General features: G+C 39.7%; 1 protein-coding gene across 1 annotated transcript in view; it reads left to right on the top strand.

Annotated features, from left to right (window-relative positions):
- The first annotated feature begins 633 nt into the window (after positions 1–633).
- Positions 634–24,755, top strand: part of LOC134533519 (nuclear hormone receptor FTZ-F1 beta) — a 112,321-nt gene continuing 88,199 nt past the window's right edge. Inside the window, exon 1 of the mRNA XM_063371047.1 lies at positions 634–799. The gene's annotated coding sequence lies outside the window, so the exon portion shown is untranslated. The remainder of the gene's footprint in view (positions 800–24,755) is intronic.

The following is a 24,755-nucleotide window of genomic DNA, read 5'->3' as shown; positions in this document are numbered from 1 at the left end:
CTATATTTATTTAATTTATTAAATACAAAAATACTTCGTAAGGCTTTTTCTCTAATTGTTGTGCTTTTTTATGTGAATTTTCTATGCACGAATTTTGTTTTTAATTGACTGTAAAAACGTATAGTATTAACTATATCGTGCAACAATGAATTAATCTTAATCATCAAACCAACACCAATGGACGTTGCACACTGTTTTAACAGTTTTTAGTTGGGAGAAATGTTTCCTGCACTGGTAGTACAGCCTTCATTAACATAGGCATCCAAGTAGAAAGCCGCGGTAAGGCAACGTTGCAAGTCGGGCCGACTCGCCTGGCTGGACGCAACGCAACCTTCACAAGGTGACGGCTTCTTTTAGCTGGGACTTTAAGTTCGCGACGGCGCGCTAGATGGTGTCATGGGCGCCCCTCCGTCCGGCGTGTCTCGTCGTCTGTGTGTCTTCCTGACCCGCGCGGGGGTCTCCCTTCTGGCGGTGGCGTGCACTTGAATGGTTATTGATTTCTGGGCGGGCGAACACGCGAACCTTAGACGCGCGCCAAATAAACCAGTTTCACGTGCGCGCTCGCTCGCCTGCTCCGCCTCGCGTGATGACGTAGTCGCCCCGTCGCTTTGGCAAGTGCGCGCGGTGTTGGCTAGCCTGCAGTTCAGTCGAGTGCGAGTGGCGGCGCGGTTATTGTGTACGTCTGTGCGCGGTCGTTTTATTTGTGTGCGTGGGTTTGTCCGTGTGTTGAAAGTTGGTGCATGGCAACTGACAGCTGCTTACGGATTGCGAGACGCAGCTGAAACACCGAAGCGAAACGGTGAGTGCTTTTTTTTTTTTTGTTTTTGTCGTGTGAGCATGCTCACCTGAGGACAGCGTAGCTGCCAGCCAGTTTGCTGACTCACTCCACTCCCCGTGAGTCATGTAAGTTCCCCCTCCCTCTTTTTGCTTCCAACCGCATCTTCTGGTGACAGGTCATTGTTGTTCCACTAACCAAGCATTTCCGCCACACGTCTGCAGGTACACCCAACCCTGCTTCGCTACCGCAAGCAGCCAACTTTCAAAACTCGCAGCCCGCCATGAGCAGGAAATACTCCCGCCGCGCCACCTTGCATTCCGCGGCCGTCAGCTTTCTCTCGTTTAGAGCATGTGCTCAGCTGCTCCAAATGGCTGGGTGTATAATTCAAACAGCTTGTGTGCAGCTGTTTAGCTTGTTATATATACTACACATTGACACGTAAGTGGCCGGTTACAAATTATATTTATATTACGTTACACTAAAGCACAAAAATGATGTCTTGTTACAGTTGACATAACCTATAATTTTTTTAAATTTATTTAGTTTTTTCATAGCAAAAACAAAATGTCACCGTGTTTTCATCACAATAAGTCTGCTGTAGTATCGTAACCTTAGATGCATAGTAGTTTTTTTTTTAATCAAATGCATTTAGGTCTTCTGAATGACAAACACAATAACGTAACAGCGATAGCAACAATAAAAAATTGACACTGTCTTGAACTTTGCTTGATACTGTGTTTATTGCTATGTAACTGTAATATTACGTATTTTATTGTTATAATATGCGTTTTAACTGTGTTATGCATTAGCATAACGTCAATTGTAGCAATTATTAACATATTCTATTACTTTTGAATACCTTTTCGTTGTCAAATGATCCTGTGTTAGATATAATTACATATTATGTAATTAATAGTAAATTTTTCCTCTTATGTTGTATTCGTATTTTACATTTAAAAGGTTGTATGCGTAGAAGTCGCTTGAACTTCAGTTTGTTTCTAAGCTTTCGTGAATTTGTTGGCTACGTGCGGTGTTGGCAAATTGTTGGAGAAAAATTTCATAAATCTACGCGTAAATAGCGGGATAGCCAGCCAACTTGGCAGATAACGGTATCTGGTTGTTAGGTTGCTGCAGTGTGGCGAAGTAACGCGACTGTGCGAACAATGCAAGGTCTCGCGCCTGGCTGGGAAAACAACGGTTTTTTTTATCAGAGGCGGCCACCTTCACGGCAGCACCCGTGGCTTTTCTGTCATTATTCAGCAACTACTGGCGTTACGGTTATGTGCGGTACCGTTCGGCTGAAACTAGACCGCCACCGCTTGAGGTGAACGTAAGCCTGTTCTCACGTCGTTTCAAGATGAACTCAGTCCCTTAGTCACTTTTCTACCCAAATGTGCTTTATAGCCTTAACAAATTAATGTCCCTCCCGATGTATCTAGTACTCTATTTTAACATAGTTTACATTAAAAAATATATAATATGTTTTACACGGTTGTGTTAGAAAAACAGCAGGCAATTTTTCCTTATTGTGTATCCAATTGTATTTAAACGCAAAAAAAAAAATTAATTCAGTAAATGTGTTTGTGATTCGTCACTGTACCAGTACCATGTCCGAAATATTTTTTGAAAATATGAATTATAAAACTTTAATTTAAACTGGATACGCAATAAGCAACAATTGCCTAACAGCATTTGGAGAAAATTTTGAAGTGTAAGCTAAATTAGAGTTCTCTTTTCTGTAAGTAATTCAAATCATACCATGAAGTAGCCAGAAGCATTGCCCTTAAACATGAGCGTTCCAATTCTGTAGTCCATAGAAGTACGACATAATCCGCCCTAAATTCTGCCACGTGTTCTTATTGCATTGAAACAGGTGACAACACAGACACGAAATAATCTTTCCTATGATTTCCGTGGTTACTGAACAATTAAATAAATCGGAAATGACTCAAAAGAAAAAAAAAAAACTTTTAACACGTTTAGAAAAAGTCGCCATTGCACAAGCTCACGCAAAAGAGATGACAAGCACGAAGGAACTATCGCGTAAGTCATGTTTTTTTTTAACGATCTAAGAAGAACGACGAACGTGTTGAAACTGCTAAGGAACCAGCGGTCTTTTTATTACGAAATTAAATCTTAGGAAATTTTATAAGTAAAACTACTTAAATGTCAAATATACACTAGGCCTATTCAAGATATGGTGAAACCTTTTGACATGTGTTGTAAAGAACATTCACACTTTGACAGCTGAATAGTGTGGTGTAATAATAAAAATAAACACAGTTATGAAGCACTGGACTAGTTTATTTTGTTAATTTTTGTAACTAGTAATTCGTCCCGAAATGAGACCTCGCAAAGTAACATTACGTAATTCCTTTTTAGCATATTCTCTATGGAAACTATCCTTTTTTAGGTAGATTTGCAAAGAAATACCATACAGTTTCTAGTTTCATGGTCCATAGACCCCGAAACCATCGTCAACTCAATTGTGATACATATATATCACAATTTTGTGGACACGATAAGTTTCGCAATTTTTCACAAATCACTCCCAAACTGATACATAAAATCTTGTAATGGAAAATCTCGGTCGAGTTTGTTAATGGACAATATCCGATCAGAGGGGTAGAAGGTTTAATAAAAAAAATCAATGTTACTCCCATAATATGTAAAATATCTCATCCGTTTGAACGTATTATAACTCGTAGGAGTAATACCAAAATCTTTTGTCTTAAAAAGTTTTTGATAATACCAATCAAACCTGCAAGGGATTGAAAAACGATTGGAAGATAAAAAAAAATCATAACTCCCTTCGTAGGCACAACATCGAATTCGTACAAATTATGTATTCATTTTATAATTGTTATCTAAAACTTTTGCCAGAAACAATTTTTGATTAGACGAACCATTGCTGCAAGGGGTTAAAAAAAATAAGGGAAGAATTAAAATTTTTTTTTTAACTCCATTAGAAGGTACATTATAAAATTAGTTCAATTTTTTTGTAAAACTTATAATTTTTATATAAAACTTTTGTCTGAAACATTTTTGATAAGATGATCCATTGCTATAAAGGGTTGAAAAAAAGGGTAGTATTTTAAAATTTTCATTATTTTCGTACCATGTACACTATCACATTTGTTCTAATTTATTGTGAAACCTTTAATTATTTACAACTTTTTTCTGAAATAGTTTTTATACGACCTACAATGACTGCAAGGGGTGGAATAAACAGGGGTTGAATGACAAATTCACAACTCCCTTATTAGGCACACTATCAAATCCATTAAAATTGTTTGTAAATCTTATTTTTACCTAAAACTTTTGTCTGTAACAACTTTTGATAAAACGAACCATTATTGCAAGATTGCAAGGGGTTAAAAAAAACCTGGGTTTGCAATAAGAAAATAAATAAAACTTTCCAACCATGTAAACTACCGAATCCTATTTTATTTTTGTTTAACTTTCTAATATATTTACTAAAACTATTGTTAAAATAAATTATTGTCTAACCAACCATTACTGCAAGGGGAACCTCTTAAAGCTAGTTTTACTGTATGTATCTTCCAAGTAGGCACTATAAACTCTATAAAAGCACATCCTTCGCATGCTACTTACTTATGCAGCATAAAATAAATTTTTGTTTTATTTAAACTGATGATTACTCTTGTTGGTTTTCGGTAGCATTTAGCCACGTTGAAAGATTTTTTGCCTTGCACACACTTAGAAAGAAACTTAAAGCATAGATTTATATAAATATTATTAAAACAAACCATTTTTTAAAGCTACTAATAAATATGTAAATTTTCTCCGGTATGAGAATTTGTTTTGAAAATTCTCAAAAAATTAAATATTCATAACTCTTATTGTTAAAGATTACGTGAGATTGAAAGATATATATTTTTTGTAAATATTTTAATATAGCTTACTGCATACAATAGTAATTATTATTTCCTCACCTCCACTTACCCTCTTCTCCCAAGCAAGAGATCCATCAAGAATAGAGTAATTTATTGCATTAATACGTACTTTTAGTCTTAACAAGTTGTCAAAAAATTTAAATTAGCCTAAGGTTTTATTTTAGTTAATGTACTATGATTATAAGACTGGAAATACTGGATCTAGTAATGAGAGTGATTTTGCATACTGGAAATACTAGAATCATATTGCAATTTCCTGGGTCTTTTTGAACTAAATACTGGAAAAACACGAACTTCGCTCTTAAATTGATCATTTCATATTTTCACTAACATTTTCTTTTTATATTAGTCTAATTTTTTTAGGGCTTGTTTGAATTATATGTTGTGTTATTATGCGACCAATAGCAACAACTATCATGTTTTTTTAAACAACTTGAAATGTTACAGAATTTTTTCTCGCGAAAAAAAAATGTAGTTGGCTCTTTGCGTATGTTCGTAAAACATTAAAAACATAATTTGTGGGCAGGCACATTACGTGAAATCAATACTGGCGTTTTTTCCCCTCAAAATCATTGTAAATACACTTGATTTCCAAATGTCAAGTCTGCAGAAAGCCCGAGGTACGAATAAGACTCTCCCCCCCACCCCATATTTTAGATCTGTGCAGACCAGAAATGTTATTTGGTCATTGTCGTATCACTGTATGGGACATTCAAAATAATGGCGCACTGGCCAGAATAATGCCAGCCTACTTTTTCATACTAAGCTCAATTTGTTATTTAAGTTATATTCTTTCTCCGCGTTTTGACACCCATTTTTGTCTTGCATCTTGCCCATTCGCCTTTCCCATTCCGGAGCGAGCATTCCTTTGCAACACTAAATGCCTCAGAGGCTTAACGTGTTCGTGATAATAATTTGATGTTCCTGAACTTATCAACCCAGGATTCCAGAGCCACTTATCTTATCTGTACATAAAATGTGATTAATCACATCGTCTTCAGAGCTTAGGCTAGTTTCAAACAATTAGCTTTATGTACTAAAAAAAAATACACTTATCGCAGCTGTCCACGCTTTAAACATTTCCCCAAAGTCGTCGTTAGTCAATTTTTGTTGTTGTTAAAGTGGTCCTGACTCCCGCGGGAGAAGATGCGTGCGCTTGAGGTGTCTTGAGTTGTTGCCAGCACTATTACCCGAGGAAGAATCCAACAGGATCACGGAAAGGGTGCATGGAAGCGAATACATAGCCTCTCCGCACTAAGGCAACTTGCTACCTACACGTGGCACCAAGGCCACCAATGGTGTTTACTGAAGTGAGCGTGCTCGTTCCTCGACATCCTCAGATGTCGCGAAAAAAAGAAAACCTGGTGAGGTTGGAAAGCCCTATCTGCAGACAACGGCCAGAAGGTTCGGAAACCTTCCCTGTGGGGGTCCATAAGGCCGTGGCTCAACCAATGACGCAATGGTCTAGTGGTAAAGTGTGGGTGCGCCTTTCTGCTGCGGAAATGGGCGCAACCGGTCGGGAAAGAATGCTGTAAGCTCTGGGGCACCGGAGCCGGTGGAGTGTCCGAGGGGCTGTCCCCACGGGACCAGTCCCCGAGGCGTCTCCTGCGTCCCGGACCGCGGCAGTCACCGTGCTAGCTCACGGGCCTACAGAGTACAGACCCTGCAAGCCCGCCAGTGCATCGACAATCCAGGCTGGGACTCACGGCCTAGGCCACTCTGCCAGTTGGTGTCTATGATCGCGTAGAGCACGCCCGGAGGGGTCCCCACCTCGTCGATGGGAGGACGCAGTGAGTGGTGTAACAGCTCCGGCACCAGCCCGGACAGCTGGTAGAGGTTGGATGCACTTCTGCCAGATCACAGGCTATCTGGGTCGTATGAAGGGTCCCAGAGTTGTGACAGACTTGGTTTAAGCGCACTGTGACAACTCCTAGGAAGGTGGTTCTCATTCGAGTCGACCACAGGGTAGCCAAATTAGGTTAAGGAGTGGGGGGGGGGGGGGCAATGATGATGGGAAGGTTTTCTTCAGCAGCTTTTTCCAAAAACACCTCCACGTTGCGAAGAAATGGCGTATCCATTTCCGTACGTCTCTAGGGAGCCCGTGTTGGTGGTGATACAGCCCTCACCAGGTAGAAGTTGCCATCAAATCCAGCACGTTAAACAACTTGTGCAGTCGCAGCTGAGAACTTGTTGAAGTCAAGCGATAAAGCAATTGCCATCCGTGGTCCGTGGCACACAGTGCTTTTTGGTGGTACGCATGCGGGTGTAACAATCCCGGTGTAGGCTTTTCCATAGAGTAAATAAAGTACAGTGGACACTCAGTGCTATTATATATTCTCATTCTCTTCGGTAAACATACGATAAACTCATGGTTTGTTAATAATACATTATATATATATATAACACACACACACACACACACACACACATATATATATATATATATAACTACTAGCCGTATATGCAAGTATTCAATAAATAGTTCAATATATATCGAATGTGTATGGAAACACGAGGAATTTTTTCGTTAGAATGTGGAGTACTAGGTAGCTCTGAATTTGATGTTAGGGCTTCTAACTTTATACTTACATCACGATAGAAGATTGAATAAATTCATATAAATGCTGTTTGATCCTTTGTCCTCGGGGTAGTACACATATTTACGTATCAAATACGCGCATATTTCACGAACATTTCGAACATTGGATGAGAAGCACGCCAATCAATATCAACACGTCATGTTGTCTTCTTTTTTCCTTCGTTTTCCTAAAATGTAGCACATGCAACTCGTGATAAAGAGTAAAAAAAAATTGAAGTATATTCCTTAAATTTAAAAGTAATTACAATTTGAGAGTTTTATAAATTTTAAAATTACTAAAATGAAATACTGAACTTCAAAATGTAAGTAACATGTAAAATTGTTATTTAATTCTTCCGAGGTTCGCTTTAGCGTAAAGCGGCTGAAAAAAAAGGGCTGCTTCCTTTAAATGGGGACTGGAAAAATGACCTCTTAGGATAGACTCCACAGTCCTTCACAAACTCGAAAAAAAAAAAACCGTGCATTGACATTGTCAGTCGTTGCTCACGTGATCCTATCGCAGAGGCAGCCCAAGGTATCTTTTTTCTACTTTTTTTTCTTTCCAAATTTTATCATGCTGGAGAATGAAATCGTGAAATATTACACTCTCTCTCTACATTCATGGCGTCCGCTCCATAGTCACGTCGACTTGGTCATTGTTTTGAAAATTGGCGGGGACATATCGAGAGGTGTCTGTGTGTATACTATATGTATCGAAAGCATCCGAGACCTTTCATGTCGAGACGTTGATCGAGCGCGAGAAATATGTCCACGATGTACCGGATGTGGCTTGGTGGTTTCCGGAGTGGGGGTGTGTTTGCAGTGAAGTCGTTTATCCTAAAAAAAAATCAAGCTTATATAAATTTTTGACGCGGACTTTGTAAGGACGAACGACGTGCGCTGCAACGATGGACGGCGAGACGGAGCGGCAGCGGCTAGCGAGCAGTGCCCCCGGGGGAGGTCAGCAGACCCGAGTTACAGTGACCCCGCGCGTCATTGGTCGGGCCGGTCCCCCGCCGACCGTATCGACCGGGGCGCGCGCTCTCCTCCCTCCCCTCCTCCTTCTCCAACACCCCCTGCGCGCCGGGCGTGGGAGGGAAAGGTTCAAGGTCGTCGTGATGACCTTGGCATTGACCTGCACGGGGACCCCTGGCGCGCGGCGGCGTGCTGCCTTCTATTCCTCCGACCGGACCGAGGAGAGCCGTTCGTCCAGTTGGGGGGGGGGGGGGGGGGGGGGGTCGGTCATCGTCGTCTCGTTCGACGCGACACGATTAGAGTTGAGGTCTTGGTGGCGTCGCGTCGGGAGCTTTCCGACGGCCGTGCCTGCCGCATCTGTCTCTCTCTCTCTGCGCCGTCCAGACACGCAAGAGTTGGTTAAAAAATTAAGGATGTCCCTGTAAATTTATTCCGATAGGTCTCTTGCGGTTGTTTTTTTAAGTCACGAATTTTCTCACTACGGATTTAGCAAATTTTATTTTAGAGCTGTCGTGAAATGTCATGAAAGAAATTTTACTTATGAACACTTGCGTGAATTTTTCACCTCTACTACTTAATATTTCGTAAATATCTGCTGAGAAAAGTGTAGGCGTAACAAGAATATGTGTGAGAACCAAATTTACTGAAAAAAGTCCTCAAACAAAAGCAATGACATGGAAATGAAATATACTTAGAATAATATTCTGTTCTTTTAAAATACTACTTTGGAAACCAGTTGCCAAGAAATAGTTTGTAATATTACAATAAAGATATTGTAACTTAAAATACTGAGTTTTTTTTTTACGTAAATTGGCGCATAATTTTATATTTTAATTGATGTTTCATTCAATAATTGTACTTTATTTGGATTATTTATGCTTATAAATGTGCGCAGTTAATGCTGGAAAGCTATTCAGGGAACGGTTTACAAACAACTTTAACTATTGGAGGAAACTGAGCCAGTCACAAACAAGAAAAATAATTGGTTACTTACTCACGTTCAACCCGCCAAAGTATGTGATTTTGCAATCGACCAATGAGTGGAGACTCATTGGTTTATTCTAGCCGGGTATGAAATAAATCCGCGAAATTATCTTAGCCATAGTGTTTGTATTTTGACATTACTTAACAGGACATCACAAAGCATAAATGACCGGGTAAGAATCCGAACCCAGCATTACTACGAACACTATTTTGTAGTGATATAGTGATACAGTTGTTTTCATGCGAATGTACAAATTTCAAATATCTGTTGTTTTACATGAACATTTCTGTTCCATTTACAAAAAAAAGTAATTAATCATTGCGTACTAGACCGTTTCAAATCATAATTTTATTTCTACTCTAAACCCTATTACTTTTGCATGATTAGTTGCCAATTTTACAGTTCCAATCGCCTATGTTTTGGAGCGTACAATTAAGGAGAATCAAATGAATTACAGAACTGACACTTTTTTAACTTTGGCTAATTAGTGGCATGTTTTGAACTATAAAAAAATTTATTTCATTACAACACCGATGTTTTCCAAATCGTCACACAATTTTAACCATCTCAGCCAAATAAAAACTTTTACTGTGTTACAACAAGTTTTCAAACATGTTGGGATTATATATGTGACCTACTTTATTTGCTGTCAAGAATTTGGGAAGTCATGTTTCGTCCAAAACTCTCAAATTCGTAAATGCTAACTGTATTTTATAATAACACTAATAATAATAAATTCATCAATAACTTTATATAGGTACAGGTAACTTCATGACATGTTATAATTTCTGTGCTTTTCTTATCATTAAAACAAAGGCATGCAATTAAAAATGATAAATACTCTTTACATGATCTAACGAATTTACACCAGTGTTTTAAAATAGTTGTGATAATACTCACTTTTATTAGTAAAATTACATCCTTAAATAAATTCCATACATTCCTTTTAACTGCATGAACATAATGTTAAGGGGAATTTTACAATCCGTATTGAAATGAGAGACCCGGTTGATACTTTATCGCAAACTTTCATACAAAACAAACCGGAAGGCACACATTTGGGTTTCAAATACCGAGTGGAAAGCTATGGTTACAAACTCGGCCGAAACTTCGAGTCGACATTTTTGCGCTCTTGTTTACCATTACTACTCACATTAAAGTGGTGTCTTTGACAATCACTCTGAACTGTAAACTAACATAGAATGCTATTCAAATGAAAGCAAAGCTTTTTTTTTGTAGTTTCAAGTTACTGGATCTTCGAATAAACTACAGCGTATCGCGGCTTCAGCGTTCTGCGTACTATTTTAACAGGGTTAAAAATATCCATGTGAAAAGAATAGTGAACATATTTTAACTGTGTCAATTAAAAAAAAATCATGCAGTTGAAATAAGCACGTTAAGTGCGACATTACAGTAATGTTGATGGTTTGATGTTATTTTGTAAATTGATTCGACACGTCGCGTCGTTTTTGAAATCGCCGCTGACAATTGCGCACATCTGTATAATTGGGGGGGGGGGGGGGGGGGAGGAGGAGGAGGAGGAGGAGGAGGAGGAGGAGGAGGAGGAGGAGGATTACGTTTATCATCCTCTACAGGGAAGGACTGTTACGTTGGATCTGCGTACATAGCCGTTGATATCGTCGAGAGGTCGAGACTGAAATGTCGAACATTCATTGACAAGCGAACGATGTCGACATTGGACGTTATGTTATGGTTGTTGCAAATCCCTGATTTAAGGACTGCTCTCCTTAGGGGCAGGTATTTTTCTCGAAGAAATTTGCAAGGTCATTAGACTGCATTAAGGCCTGGTTTCAATGCCATTTGTTTACTTCGTTTTTTAAGTACTTTAATTTAAGGGCTAAGATAACTCAGAACCTCCCTTGAATTTGTCGTTAGGGTTCTTAATATCCTCAAAAATCCTTCATAAAGATCGATAGCATACAAGTAATTGATAAATGTGGGTAATTTATTGTTCTTTTTTTTTTGTTTCCGACTTGGCAGAAAACAACGCTTTGCTCTGTATAATTGGCGAATTTAGGACCAAGTATAAAACACCTTTTGAATTCTGTTTCGTATTTTGTATCTCACCTTTAAATACAAATGAGAGTTTTGCTGTCTTACTTTGAACTTATGAAGTAAATGTAATTAGTGATCAAAGTAAATGTGACGGTACAAATTTCAAAACTACACTAAGCTTGAGGTAGCTATGTGTTCCAGAGATAATAATGGACAGTAGGGGCTTATCTGTAAGAATTAACTATTTAACATTGTTATTTTCCTGAGCGATTTGTGATATAATTTTTTTCTACCTCTTGATAATGGCGAAGGTGATAAAGTAAATGGTCCTTAAAAACTCCTTAATTTTTGATTGCACAAGAGGTTATGTCACACTTACTCGACTTTTACACCCTCGATATTACACTAAGTAAATATGAGTCGAAAATATTTGTAGCAGAACAAAAAAAATACAAGGGAGATATCGAGTAAAATAAATAGAAATAGCCTTAAAAGAAATGACGAAAAAAATAACATGTATGAGAGCGTCAGAGATTCTTTATTGTAATTGGCGGCTGCCTGCAAGATAAACAATTCTATTTTTTTGACGAAGCCATCCAGGACGTGTTTCCTTAGGTACTCATAAAAATGCTTCGATTCGAGTGCCGAGGCGTGTACCTGAAAGAAACCCACCCAATCACGAAACACAAAGCTTGTCTCGAAATCGCTTCGCGAAAAATGCATGCTAGGCTTATGTTACAAATGGCTGGAAAATTTCGTGGATTCGAATGAACGATACTTTAGAATATTTAGGTCGCTGGTCAAGAAGATGTAGTTTGTTAACTGACTTTTGCCTTTAAGAAAAAAAAAACTCTTTTTAATTTGACTGGATTGCACCCTGTTCGTTCCGTTTGTTTATGCGGTTTCGCTATCGGCCAAGGATGCTCCATGGCGCATTAAATCATATTTGTTCCGATTTTGAAAGTGTGGCTAACGTACAAAAATTTGAGATCTTGCCTTTCGTCATATTAATCCGCGAAAATTCCCAGTCCGTATAAGATTGCCCCTGTAACTTAACAAGGCACAGAAAGCCGGTTTCATGTGGTCACTATTCTAATACCTGTAAAATTTTCCATGTTACTTAGCAATGACAAAGGTGCCTTTAACGTCACAGAAAGCCCGTTTCACCTTGTCATTTTTATGATACCTAAAATATTGCTTTGGTAACGTAAAAAATGTGAAAAGTGCCTTGGAACGTCACCTAAAAGCCTTTCTCACGTGGTCAGTATTGCAATGCGTGTAAAATATCTCTTTCAGAACGTAGGAATGTGAAAGGTGTTTTTGGAACGTCACCGAAACCCCGTTTCACTGGTGATTTTTATGATGCCTACATTAAGGCCTTCGCAACGTAACAACGTGAAAGGTGCCTTGGAACGTCACCGAAAGGCCTGTCTCACATGATCAGTATTGCGATGCGTGTAAAATCGCTCGTTCATAACGTAGCGATATGAAAGGTGTTTTGGATCGTCATCGAAAGCCCGTTTCACAGGGTCACCTTCTTCGACCGTTTGAATCGGCATTGTAGGTGCGGATAATGGGCGTGTACACTGCTGTCGACGGGTGCCGGTTTAGGGAAGGGGAAAGGGGTGAGGGTGAGGGGAGAAAGGTGGTTGGTGTGATACGGAGCAGTGTTCAGAGCAGAGGTCGCTGGTGTCTGGCCGCCCACACACGCATTACGTTCTAGCGCGTGGCCTTGTGCCACATCTCGTTTTCCTCTGTCGCCCGGGTCGGACTGCTTCCTGCGTGTCCTTGCGGCGTGTCCTGGGTCGGGTGTGTCGTGGCGCCAGCCCCACGCCCCCTATTGGTCTGGCCACTTCTGCATGATTAGTTAGAGACCTGCAAAATTCGCGATTTCAAATCCCTAAAGGATAGAATCCATGATCCTCTACGCACTCGTGCAAATTACATCTGCTGATTGGTTTACCGACTAGTAACACCTGTTGACTGGAATGATTGTGATTCGCTAATTCTTCTGTTAAAGATTTTTCATTGGCCCAGAGTCCTTCAGATAAACTGTGGCCCAATCACTGAAGCAAAATAATGTCAAAAGTATTTGGACCCTATCCTATCGCGAAATGAATCCGCGAATTTTACAGGTCTCTAATGATTACACGTAGGGACATGGGCTTGGATCCCGGCATGCAAAATCGTGACTGTGAAACGATAATGATGAACGTAAACGTCAAAACTGTGTTTTTATGGAAAACTTTCTGTATATTTTAAAAGTTCTCTACTTACTTGCACGCTATACAGACCAACATATGGGCAGTATACAACATACCAGCACCCTATCCAGAACCAAAGAAGTAATAGCCAACCCAGTGGGAATCGTATCTCAAGTCAGTAGCCAGTGAACTAACGTTGTTTTCCTTTATGTACGAATAACTGTGCAGGTTAACCTAAAGGTCATTGAAATCGTGAATTTTCGATCCCTATGTATTAGTTGAAACTCATTGAAGGAATACACACCAATTACAAATTTGCAAGAACTATGCGACCCATCCACGTGGTGGCAACCAATCAGCAAACGACACTGGCCTGATCATGTACAATAATGTGATTATGCATTGGTGCCAGGTATGTACAAACAGTAGATAAAGTGTAACGTGTATATGGCGAGGCAATGAAAAAAAAAAAAGGGGGGGGGGTGAAATTGAAACCTTTAATTAGATAAACATCCGCAAAAAGACTAATGCAATAAAACCAAAGTAATGTTGTCAAAATACAAACACTATGGCTAAGATAATTTCGTGGATTTATTTCATACCCGGCTAGAATAAACCAATGAGTCTCCACTCATTGGTCGATTGCAAAATCACATACTTTGGCGGGTTGAACGTGAGTAAGTAACCAATTATTTTTCTTGTTTGTGACTGGCTCAGTTTCATCGAGAGAACTGTAGTCCAATCATTGTGAAGCAGATGTGTATATGCTTCAAGCCTAATTTGTTTCCCAACGATGTCTCGAAGTTATCGTGCCTTTAGTAATAACTAGAGCCTTGTATTTTTTTTTCTAAATATTCTGGTCGCGCACTATACCTAGAGACCGGAAAAAATCGCGGATTCATTTCGTGATAGTCTGAAATTCAAACATGTGAACAATTCTGCTGGTTCTGCTATTGGCTCGCAGTTTAACTGGATCTCTCTGGGCAAATGATAGACTATTGACCAAAGAAGCCTCGAATCACAAGCTACCCAGTGGAGACGCCTCGCAAGTTAGCACCCAATGAACACGCGTTTGCTTGAGAAATGCAGAGGATAATGGAGGCTATCCTAGAGGTCATTGAATGCGCGAATTTTGAAGGTCTCTAACGATACCGCAATGAGAAATGACTGCGCTGGCGATTGTTCCATTGTGATTGTCGGCCGTCTGCAAGAGAAGCCATTGCCATAATTGGCCGGGCCATTCAGGGCGTTGTTTGTATCCGCACTGGATGGCCGTTATTTGGTGTGCTGACGGTTGCATGTACCTGAAGTAAACCAAGCCAACCACAAAACACAGAGACAATGCTCCAAAATTTTAAACCACACAGATGGTCTGGAAATCGTTTTCGCGAAAAAAAATAGGTGGATGGATGGCTTCAGCCAGGTAGCGCAAATCTGTAGGATTATTCGCGAGGAAAATTGCGAAGGGGGCATAGCGGCCCGAGAGTTAAAACTACACAAGTCATCTCTGGATAGGGTGCTTTCATGTTTGTATACTATCCATATTTTAGGCCTGTACGCACGCAATAAGTAGAGACCTGCAAAATTCGCGGATTCATTCGGTGATAGGCTAGAATTCAAACACATATACCTCTTAGATAATTTTGCTATTGGCTTACTGTTCATCTGGACGAATCTCAACCAGTTATAAACCCTCAACCAAAGAAGGATCGAATCACAGACAAACCAGCTGAGAGACGACTTGCAAGTCGGCAGCCAATGAACTTGCGTTATTTGCCCGAGTGTACAGGAATAAGCTGAAAAATGCACACAGAAAGTTAACCACGAAACATAGTTTTGACATTAACGTTTTATCAATCCCGTTTCACAGAAAAAGATTTTGAAAGCGGCAAGCGGGCCACCTCATTGAAGGTCTTCTTAATTCGAAGGAGGGAGGGGGGGGGGTCCGGCCCCCCCCCCCCCGGGGGAATCTGTGCCCATGGCTCCAGCCACAAGCCAGCGATGCTGAAGCCGAGCACGTTCGCCCCGTGTCTGCGGCTGGACCCAGTCTCTCCTCGCGACCACCGCGCTCTCGTTCGGCGCGGCTGACCTAACCGCACTCCAAGGCCGTGTTCCGTTACGTGCGGAGCGACCGTCGCGCCTTCGCCGCTGTGCTGCCCGCAGACGAGGGCCGGGCCAAGATGTTCACGTGACCAGGGATGTGCCTCGGAAAAGTCAAATCGATGGTTGTTCCAATCGAGTGGAAGAGAGATAGATGCGGCGCAAGCGTACAATGAGCGTAACGGGACACAGCGTAACGGGACACAGTCAAACGGGACAATGAGCGTAACGGGACAATGAGTCATCCTTTTTCGTGCGTGCAGCCGGCGTTCATCGATTTATTAGACGTCACGCCAAAATGTTTTAATTTTTGAACGGGTGAATACACCTTTTTAGCCACGTGCATACATGCCATTTACAACTTCATACATCTTATGTTAGAAAAGAGAGAGAGAATAAAAAACAAACATTAGGACATCAATATATTATACAAGAGAGTGACAGGTCAGTGAGTTTCCGATATTTGGATCAATTGAGTTAGTCTAGATATTATATACAGATTTAATTATTAGTAATCAATCAATCATGCAAATGTTTTTAACAATAAAAAAAACGGAAAATTTACCTCAGAAGTCGTTTTATCGAATTTTTTGTCCTTCTGGCTGTTATGGAAAAAAAGGGGGGGGGGGGGGGAGGTATCGACTTGTTTTGCACACAAGAAAACCACAGCGGCCTGGCTGCAGTCCCCCTAAACTCAAATCCGTTCCTTTGTTTATAGCGAGCGGGTGCTTTAGTTTGAGATAAATTAATGTTGCCGTAGTTGGTAGTGTGCAATCATTAGACACAGGTTATTTCGTGGCTTCATTGGGTACAAAAAAAAATCTCGAATCATATGTACCTACATTTGCTTCGCGTTGGTGATTGGACCACAGTGCTGTGGACACGCCCTTGATGACCCTCAGCCAGTTATAATCTAAGAAAAGTGGTTACCCAATCACGTTAAACCCGCGCCAAAGGACGTGACCTTGTTAACGATTAGTGGGCATGCTAAATGGATTCATTATATGCAGGGATGTTGAATCTAGCCTGGAGTGAAATGAGTCCCCGTAATAATCTTGACACACATGATAACGGAAGAATTGCAAAATTAAATACATAATTCTTTTTTTTTTTAAAATGTTTTCTTCGGGATTTGCCAGAGATGATTGAAGTGTAACGCCATGTTGCGGACATTAATTAAAAAAAAATAATAATAGGCACGATCTAGTGAAAACACGCATTTACTTACTTATTTAAATAAAGTATGTACTCAAATTACAATGTAGTACGACGTTCTTAACATGACAGGCTGCTCGGTTTCTGCAGTAATAAGCCAGAGTTGAACTTTTGGCGAACTTCTAATACCACACCTGTGTAGATTATTATCGCAATGTACGATTATAGTTAATTAGGTAGTGGTGTTGTTATTTTGAAATACTTATGCAAATTGTGTCAGGGCCTTAGGCTCGATCTCATATGCCAAGTAGGTAATTTCCTTTTCTTGTCACTGCTAATTAGATTATTTTTCTGTGATTTAATGCCGATAGCTCACAGAATTTTTTTTTACTTTTACAAAAGATTCTTTTAGAAACAGTGTCTTAAAAATAATTTGTAATACAATCAAACTACTTTAAATTTTAAAACCACATTGCTATGGTTATTTTTGCATGTATGAAATTCTTTTTAGGAGACAATACTGCATATACGATAATTGTTAAATGATGAACATGGGAAAGATAATCGAATATTCAACAATTGGCCTTTATTGTTTTATTATGCTTATTATTTGCACTGTTAATACGGGAAAGCTATTCAAGGAACGGTTTACAAACAATTTTAACTAATGAAGAAACTGGGACAACACAAAGTATTAATGCCCGGGCAAGAATACGAACCCAGAAGTAATCTGAAATTTTTTTTTATCGGTACAGTTATTTTATGTAAATATACAAATTTAAAAAAAATCAGCGTTCTTACGTGATAATTTCAGTGATATTTACAAAAAAAAATTTTCAGTGTTCTCTTGCTTTTTTGTTGGGTCAGACATTTTGTCACCAAATACTTACTGAACGTTATTTTAGAGTTGTAAAAGGTCACGCAAGTGAACATGTTAACACTTGCGTGATTTTCTACTGATATTAGATTTTATTTATTAAATATCTATTGAAAGAATGTGATACCTTCAAGACAGGGTGATCGTGATAAATTAACAGGAAAATACCCAAAACAATAGCAATGACAAGAAATTAAAATAACGAATACTCAGACTCTTACAGGCAATTTCACAGAAAAAAATAACTTTGTAAAAATTCTACTCACAGAGTGTAAATATTTTGCAACAATTTTTTATATTGTCTATGTCGGTAAAAGGTTTTTTTCTGCTTTTGACTGCGCCTATGGCAATTCAGTTACTGTGCAGTAAACGTCCTGATTCGCCATAACAGAAAAAAAGCCACATTTTTTTTAGTGAAATACGTTGACAAGTAAATATTGGTACTTTTTTTAACAATAGATTAATTTTGATTTATTACAATAATGCGTAATGTACATCTATAGTTTTTAATTTGCGCATGATTTTCATTCAACTGGAATATAACTACGTATTTGAAAGTAGAACCCGTAGCAGATTAGGTCATATTTATCTGAACAACACCTGTCAAATCATTGAATTTGGTTCAGTTTACAGATAACTATTGGTAGATTTCGTGCGAGTCACCGCCTAGCCTAGAAGTTATTTATTATTATTTTTTTTTTTATGTTTTTGTGCTTAGGCCAGTTACCTCAAACATCCGACTGTTATTTCAGCCTACATATGCAAAGAAAACTAAGTTTATGTAGATAGGTATCTCCCTTCCCCCTGAGAAAATAGTGCATCCATCCATGACACGTGGATTGCATGGGATCTTTTGTATCTAAAATAGAATTTGAAACTTTTTACTTTCAACTGCCAAAAGTATGTTCTTAAAAATTTTGAAAACGTTGGGTTGGAGGAAAAAAAATTACGTAGAATGCTCGGATTGACTGCAACGCAGTCATGAGTGAATTAACTATCGAGTGTGCCGAGGTTCGCTAGTTTAGATTTTATGCAAACTATTCAGAAGTTTATTCATTTGGCGTTAATGCAGGTTTGGATTTTATGCGTTATATTTAGAGGTTCTTTTTTTGACGTGACGTCTAATAAATCGATGAACGCCGGCTGCACACACGAAAAAGTGTCCCGTTACGCACATTGTCCCACTACGCAGTGTCCCGTTACGCACATTGTCCCACTACGCTGTGTCCCGTTACGCTCATTGTACGCTTGCGCCGCATCTATCTCTCTTCCACTCGATTGGAACAACCATCGATTTGACTTTTTCGAGGCACATTAAACTTGAAACACTCCTATTCGTTTCCTACTTTTCCTATCATCGTCCTATCCTTAACAGAATAACACAGATTGGAAGAAGTTAAATAGCAAACATGTCTAAAAGTTATAGTTAAAATAATCTCTTCGTTAAAGTAATAAACATATTTGAATTAATAAGTGCAAATAAAAGTAAATTTATCAATTAAATTGTAGATTTCATTTCACTCCTTCTTTGTATCCATACAAAATAGTGATAATTCAGTAAAAAAATGATTAAATTTTATTCATAAAAGTATGCAATCATTTCATCAATGTTTTGTTATGACGTTGTCACGTTAAACTATCGTCCGTAAACCGACTTTACAGACAACCAATTTTTAAACTCTATTTGGTCTTCTTGGAGAAAGCGCGTGTAGGAATATCGGTGTGGGTTTAGGAAGTAGCGTTTGTCGACGCGAGAGTGGATGTGACGGACTCCCACCACGAGCTGTTCAAGCGAGATATGAAGATGGCTAGAGTAGGGGGCTAGCGGCGCGGACGAGCCTCGCACAGGAAGTGCGGGGTTGTTCACGGGCGCGTCGAGCAAGGCCGCTGGGCGCACTTCACTTCCGTCCCGCAGACGACCTCCACGCATCCTTGCGAGGCCGCGGGCCGCGTCGTCCTGCTCGCTTCGCCGCCTCGCTCGCACCAGTTGCTCGGCCGGGTCTGTTGTCTGCGTCTGTCGTCGCAGCGGTAATGCTGGCCTGCAAACTGCCGGAGTGCCCCAACGATTACTCCCGTCAATAATGCTCAACAGTCATTCACTTACTAGACGTCTTTGTAGGTGGCGAAGATAAGGCGATAACTAGGGACCGAAAAAATTCACGGGTTCAATGACCTGTAGGATGAACTCCATAGTTCTACGTACACTCGGTCAAATGCCACCCACTCATTGGCTGTTGGTTGGGTGTTTCTCATTGGCTCAAAGTCATCCAGGTAAGCTGTGTGCCAATAGCAGAGACAGCACTGAGGTATAACTATTTGTATTTTAGCCTATCGCGTAATGAATTCGCGAATTCTTCCGGTCTCTAGCGATAGAGATAACTAGGGACCGGAAAAATTCGCGGATTCAATGACCTCGAGGATAGCCTCCATTATCCTCTCTGCATTTCTCAAGTAAACAACGCGTGTTCATTGGGTACTAAATTGTGAGGCGTCTCCACTGGGTAGCTTGTGATACGACGCTTCTTTGGTCGATAGTCTCTCATTGGCCCAGAGAGCTCCAGTTAAACTGCGAGCCAATAGCACAACCAGCAGAATTGTACGCATGTTTGAATTTCAGCCTATCACGAAATGAATCCGCGAATTTTTCCGGTCTGTAGGGATAACATATTTCGCTATAAGATTCCGAGACCAGCTGAAAGTTAAAACACTGTAGCATCGTGTGTGTTTCGTGATTTGATGAGTTTCTTTCAAAGTACATGACGATTGTTTTCAACACCAACCACAGCAATTTATTGCTGTAGCAAACGTGTCCCGAGTGGATCGGTCAAACAAGGCAGCGAACAGCTCTCGCAGTTGTCACAAAGAAGTGACCACTTTTTATGAGTCAACTATCATTGCTAATTTGTTGTTTATCTGAAAATTGTTTTAAATATTAAATCTAAAAAGAAAAATTAAAAATGATTTTCAAGGATATATAACTCTTTTAATAATATATTTAAGGGGATGGGGTGAATAGGTATTCGTATTATTTTATTGTAAGAAATCATCTGCTTATAGTTATTGGTGTCGTTCGGAAACAACTATTTTAGAAGAAAAAAAAAGACAGGAATATTCATGATTCATTTCTTGATATGCTAGAATTCAAATAAATACTTAAACTTTTTTGCTGCTTCTGCTATTGGATCGCTGGTAATCTGGAGGACTCTGGGCCAATTAGAGACCTCCAACTAACAACTTACACACGTGAACTGCTTCACTAGCTAATGAACATGTGACGTGTGCCCGAGTATGTAGAGGATCGTGGAATTTATCATTGAGGTCATTGAACTTGCGAATTTTATATATATACATAACATAGAGATAAATGGCTGGTGGAATCTGCTCGGAGGGAGACGGGTCGCGTTCCCCTCCTCCCCCCTTCTCCTCCTTTCGTTCTAGTGTTGCCGCGGTGACGAGGGGCCAACTAACGGGGCCGTCTGCGGTGGCGGCGTTGCCAGATTCCCTTCCCCCTGTGGAAATGCCGTTGAGGGGGGGGGGGGGGGAGGAGTTCTGATTTTCGCACCCACCGGCATTAGACGTGTCCGTATTCCAGAACCTGTTTTGCGTACGGTTGCGAACATTTCATTCCACCTATTAAAGAAAAGTTTCGTGACCGTCACGAAATATTTTTTTGTGTCACTATAGACCCTAACAAATATTTTGTATTGTAGTGTCCATAACGTGTCATTAGTAGACACCGGAAAAATTCGCGGGTTCATTTTGTGATATGCTAAAATTCAAATAATTATACCGTTGTGTTGTTTCTGCTATTGGTTCACTGTTAATATTTAGGACTCTTTGCCAATTAGAGACAATCAATCAAAGAGGTATCCAACCACAAGTTACCCACTTGAGACGCCTCATAATTCATTACCCAATGAACGGGCGCCGTTTACCCAAGTAGGCAGAGGATCGTGAAATCTATCCTGGAGGCCATTGAACTCGAGAATTTTTCCAGTCTCTAGTCATTAGTATAGACTGTAAAAATTCGCGGTTTAATTGTGCGACAACTTTGTGCTGCTTCTGATAATCCACTCTGCAGTTGAGAAATGCAAGGTTCTCGCAGACAGGGAAAATTTGGAAATCATGGAAACACATTAAGAAGGCGTGTTTTAAACCTGGAAAAATAACTATATTAGTTACAAAACAGTATCAGCAATTTTTCTTGCTATGTGATATCCTATTGTCTTAAAATTGAAACGTATTTTAATCAAGAATGTGTGTGTGTTAATAATCCGTATCTTAGTTTTACTAACATCAATTAAACGTATGGGATAAAAAAAAATTAAATTTAAGCAAACTCGAATATCTGTTGCATTTCGACGGATCACAATAATGCATCGTTTAAACGTTTGATCAAATAAACGTACTATTTTTAAGATTGATAGAGTTGATTATGTAATTTTTTATGGAAATTATATAGCCTATTAGTGCAAACTTTAAATTATTTTGGAAAATATTTTAGTCAGTTCTGCATGTTGTTTAAATGTGTTTTAGTAACTCTCTGTATTATAATATACTTGCCAGATAGATCGATGAGAAGGGAAAAACTCAGTAAAATTGACTGAAGTAAGAGCGTGGGGGACTCTGAAACGATACTGCTATTTATTTTTCCACGGGTCTCTGGCTTCACTTAAATCTGGCAACGCTGAATGGCCTGCTTCGTGCCGGAGGTTGAAGTTGTGTGTGTGTGTGTGTGTGTAGAAGAGGGGGAGAGGGGAGAGGTTGTTCAAGGCCTCAAGGTCGAGTCGCGGATCGACGGTTCACAGTTACGGCAGCCCATTCAAGCGACGATTGCGTTCGTTTCTTGGGTTCTCTGAGCAGACCTGCCTACCCCGGCTACGATCCCAAGGGAAAACAAATGTAGTAGGGCTTGAAAAGGGTTTCGTCAACGGACGTAGGTGTTAGATCATTAGCGCTGTATTCCAAGACGTTCGGGTAAGGTAGCGAATAAGCTCTTCCCTGTTGGGATACAACCGTAACCTAACTCGCGGACCGTATTCCAGAACGTGTTTGAACCGGATCCCAGCAAGGAAACAATTCGGCAACCGTTTTAATAAAAAGATGCCCTGCGCGAGGCTAGAAACTGGTTTTAACGCATTCTAGCGGACATTTCGCAACCATCGATATTGTTCTTACAGCGAAAATCCTCGGAGATAGCGCCACCGTCGCACGAATTAAATGGTGTGATTCTAATTTCCTCAAGTTATTCTTAAGTTGTGATTGTTTATTGGTATTACCATTAAATTGTTTAGTTTCGCTAACATGAAGTTTCATTTGGCACACCAAAACGCTTGTTACGTCCCCCGATGATCAGAGAAGTGACTATATACGAGTTAATGGCACCAGATGCGGGTCCGCCATCTGGACGAAATCAACGAAAAAGTGTGTTCAGCGCATGCGCGGAATTTGGGCAACAGATCGGCAGCGGATAGGACACAGAAATCCGTTCCCTAGAAATAAGGGAGTGGCCGTGCCCTATCGTGCACTAGGAACTCGGTTAGGGTACAGTTGTAGCATATTCAACACCTAAACCCTCATTTTATTTTGTCTTGGAATACCAGCCTTTTGAAGTGTAGACCGAGAAAAAGCCTCGTTGGTAATTGCGACGATTTGGAATGAAAAGTGCAAGAAAACTTGCGTTTTGTGGAATTTTCGTTTTAACCTGGTGGCATTTTACCTAACGGCAGTTTCCCTTAAAATGTAATATTTTTTATGTACCTCCTGCGTCATATTTGGACCTACGTGACTTCAAAATGAGAGAAATTTGAACTTATCCGATTTAAGAGGGAGAGTTTCCCTGCCTCGCTGCTTTGATTGGCGAAATCTTCCAACTAATTTGTCCGCAGGGCCCACAACAGTCATTAGTGAGAATGAGTTTGCGTGTGGTACCAGGAAGAAAACATCCAACTTGGGCGAAGGCGCTATTTCCCAAGCGCATAGTGCGGCAGTGCAGGCACCTTCGTGTCTCGATTACGATCCCCGCTTGTGGCGAGACCCGCTACTTTCAACACTGACCTAGCAGACATCCTCCTAGGCGGGAGCTCGTAGATGAAATTACCCGGCCGTGTTTTTAGAAAGCAGTCATGGCCGTTTTGGTGAACCGCATATCCGAGAGGATTTTTTTTTTTTATTCTGCGCTTCCTTCTGCAAGTTTCTCCTGTGTCTTCATCGGCGAGCGGCGGTTACGAAGGCGCGTGTGTGGCTGCAACTTCAAGCACAAAGCAGTGAAGATAGAGTCGCAACTGGATGCTATAACTAACGCTCTTATTTTCTTTGGAAATCAGCGAACTTGGCGGTATTTATCGGCAACCTAACAACCTAAAAGTAGTTAAATTTTTGAAAAAAAAAATAAAATTATTGGTTACTTTTTTTTTTTTTGTTGTTGTTCGTTGCTGGGAATATTTACCATAAATGTTTCAGATTATCTATTTTACAATACGGAACAACCAAAAAAATTATGTTAAAGTGCTGTATCTTTCGTTTCAAAATTTGAAAACTGCACAGCCGCTAAGTATGAGTGTTGAAAATCATAACTTCAGTTTCAATTGCAAAAAACCTTACACACATGCACACATCTGCACATGTGCACATGACAGCCATGCTTATTTCATTGCTACCATGATTTTAACATTGTCAAAAAAATTTCCAAATTATAAGATTTTTCATTAACAATACGCCACTCCGTTAATACACCATTCCATAATTTCCAAAACTAAAAATACTTTTTTATTTAAGTAATATTTAAGAAATTTCTATGTTTTATTTATATTTAAAACTTAAGTTTTGATGTTGGCATTTCTCAACCGCACAGTTTTTTTTATTTAACAATTTGACTTTATTTTGTTGTATCATGTTTATTAATGTGCTCAGTTAATACTGAAATGCTATTGAGGGAACGGTTTACCTGTAACTTTAAATATTGTAGGTACTGGTATTACACAAGCATTAATACCCGGGTAAGAATTCTAACCCAGAATTACTGCGAACACTATTTTGTAGTGATACATTTGTTTTCATTTAAATGTACAAATTTACACTGTAGCGGGTTCAGGAATTTTTTTTAGACAGGGGATTTGAATAAATAAATAAATAATATTATAATTTGTGTATTTAATGACGTACGTCAAC

The sequence above is a fragment of the Bacillus rossius genome, chromosome 1 (assembly GCF_032445375.1).
Source record: "Bacillus rossius redtenbacheri isolate Brsri chromosome 1, Brsri_v3, whole genome shotgun sequence".
Lineage (NCBI taxonomy): Eukaryota > Metazoa > Arthropoda > Insecta > Phasmatodea > Bacillidae > Bacillus > Bacillus rossius.
Note: the sequence above shows the minus strand (reverse complement) of the source record. Positions and strands in the feature narration are given on the sequence as shown.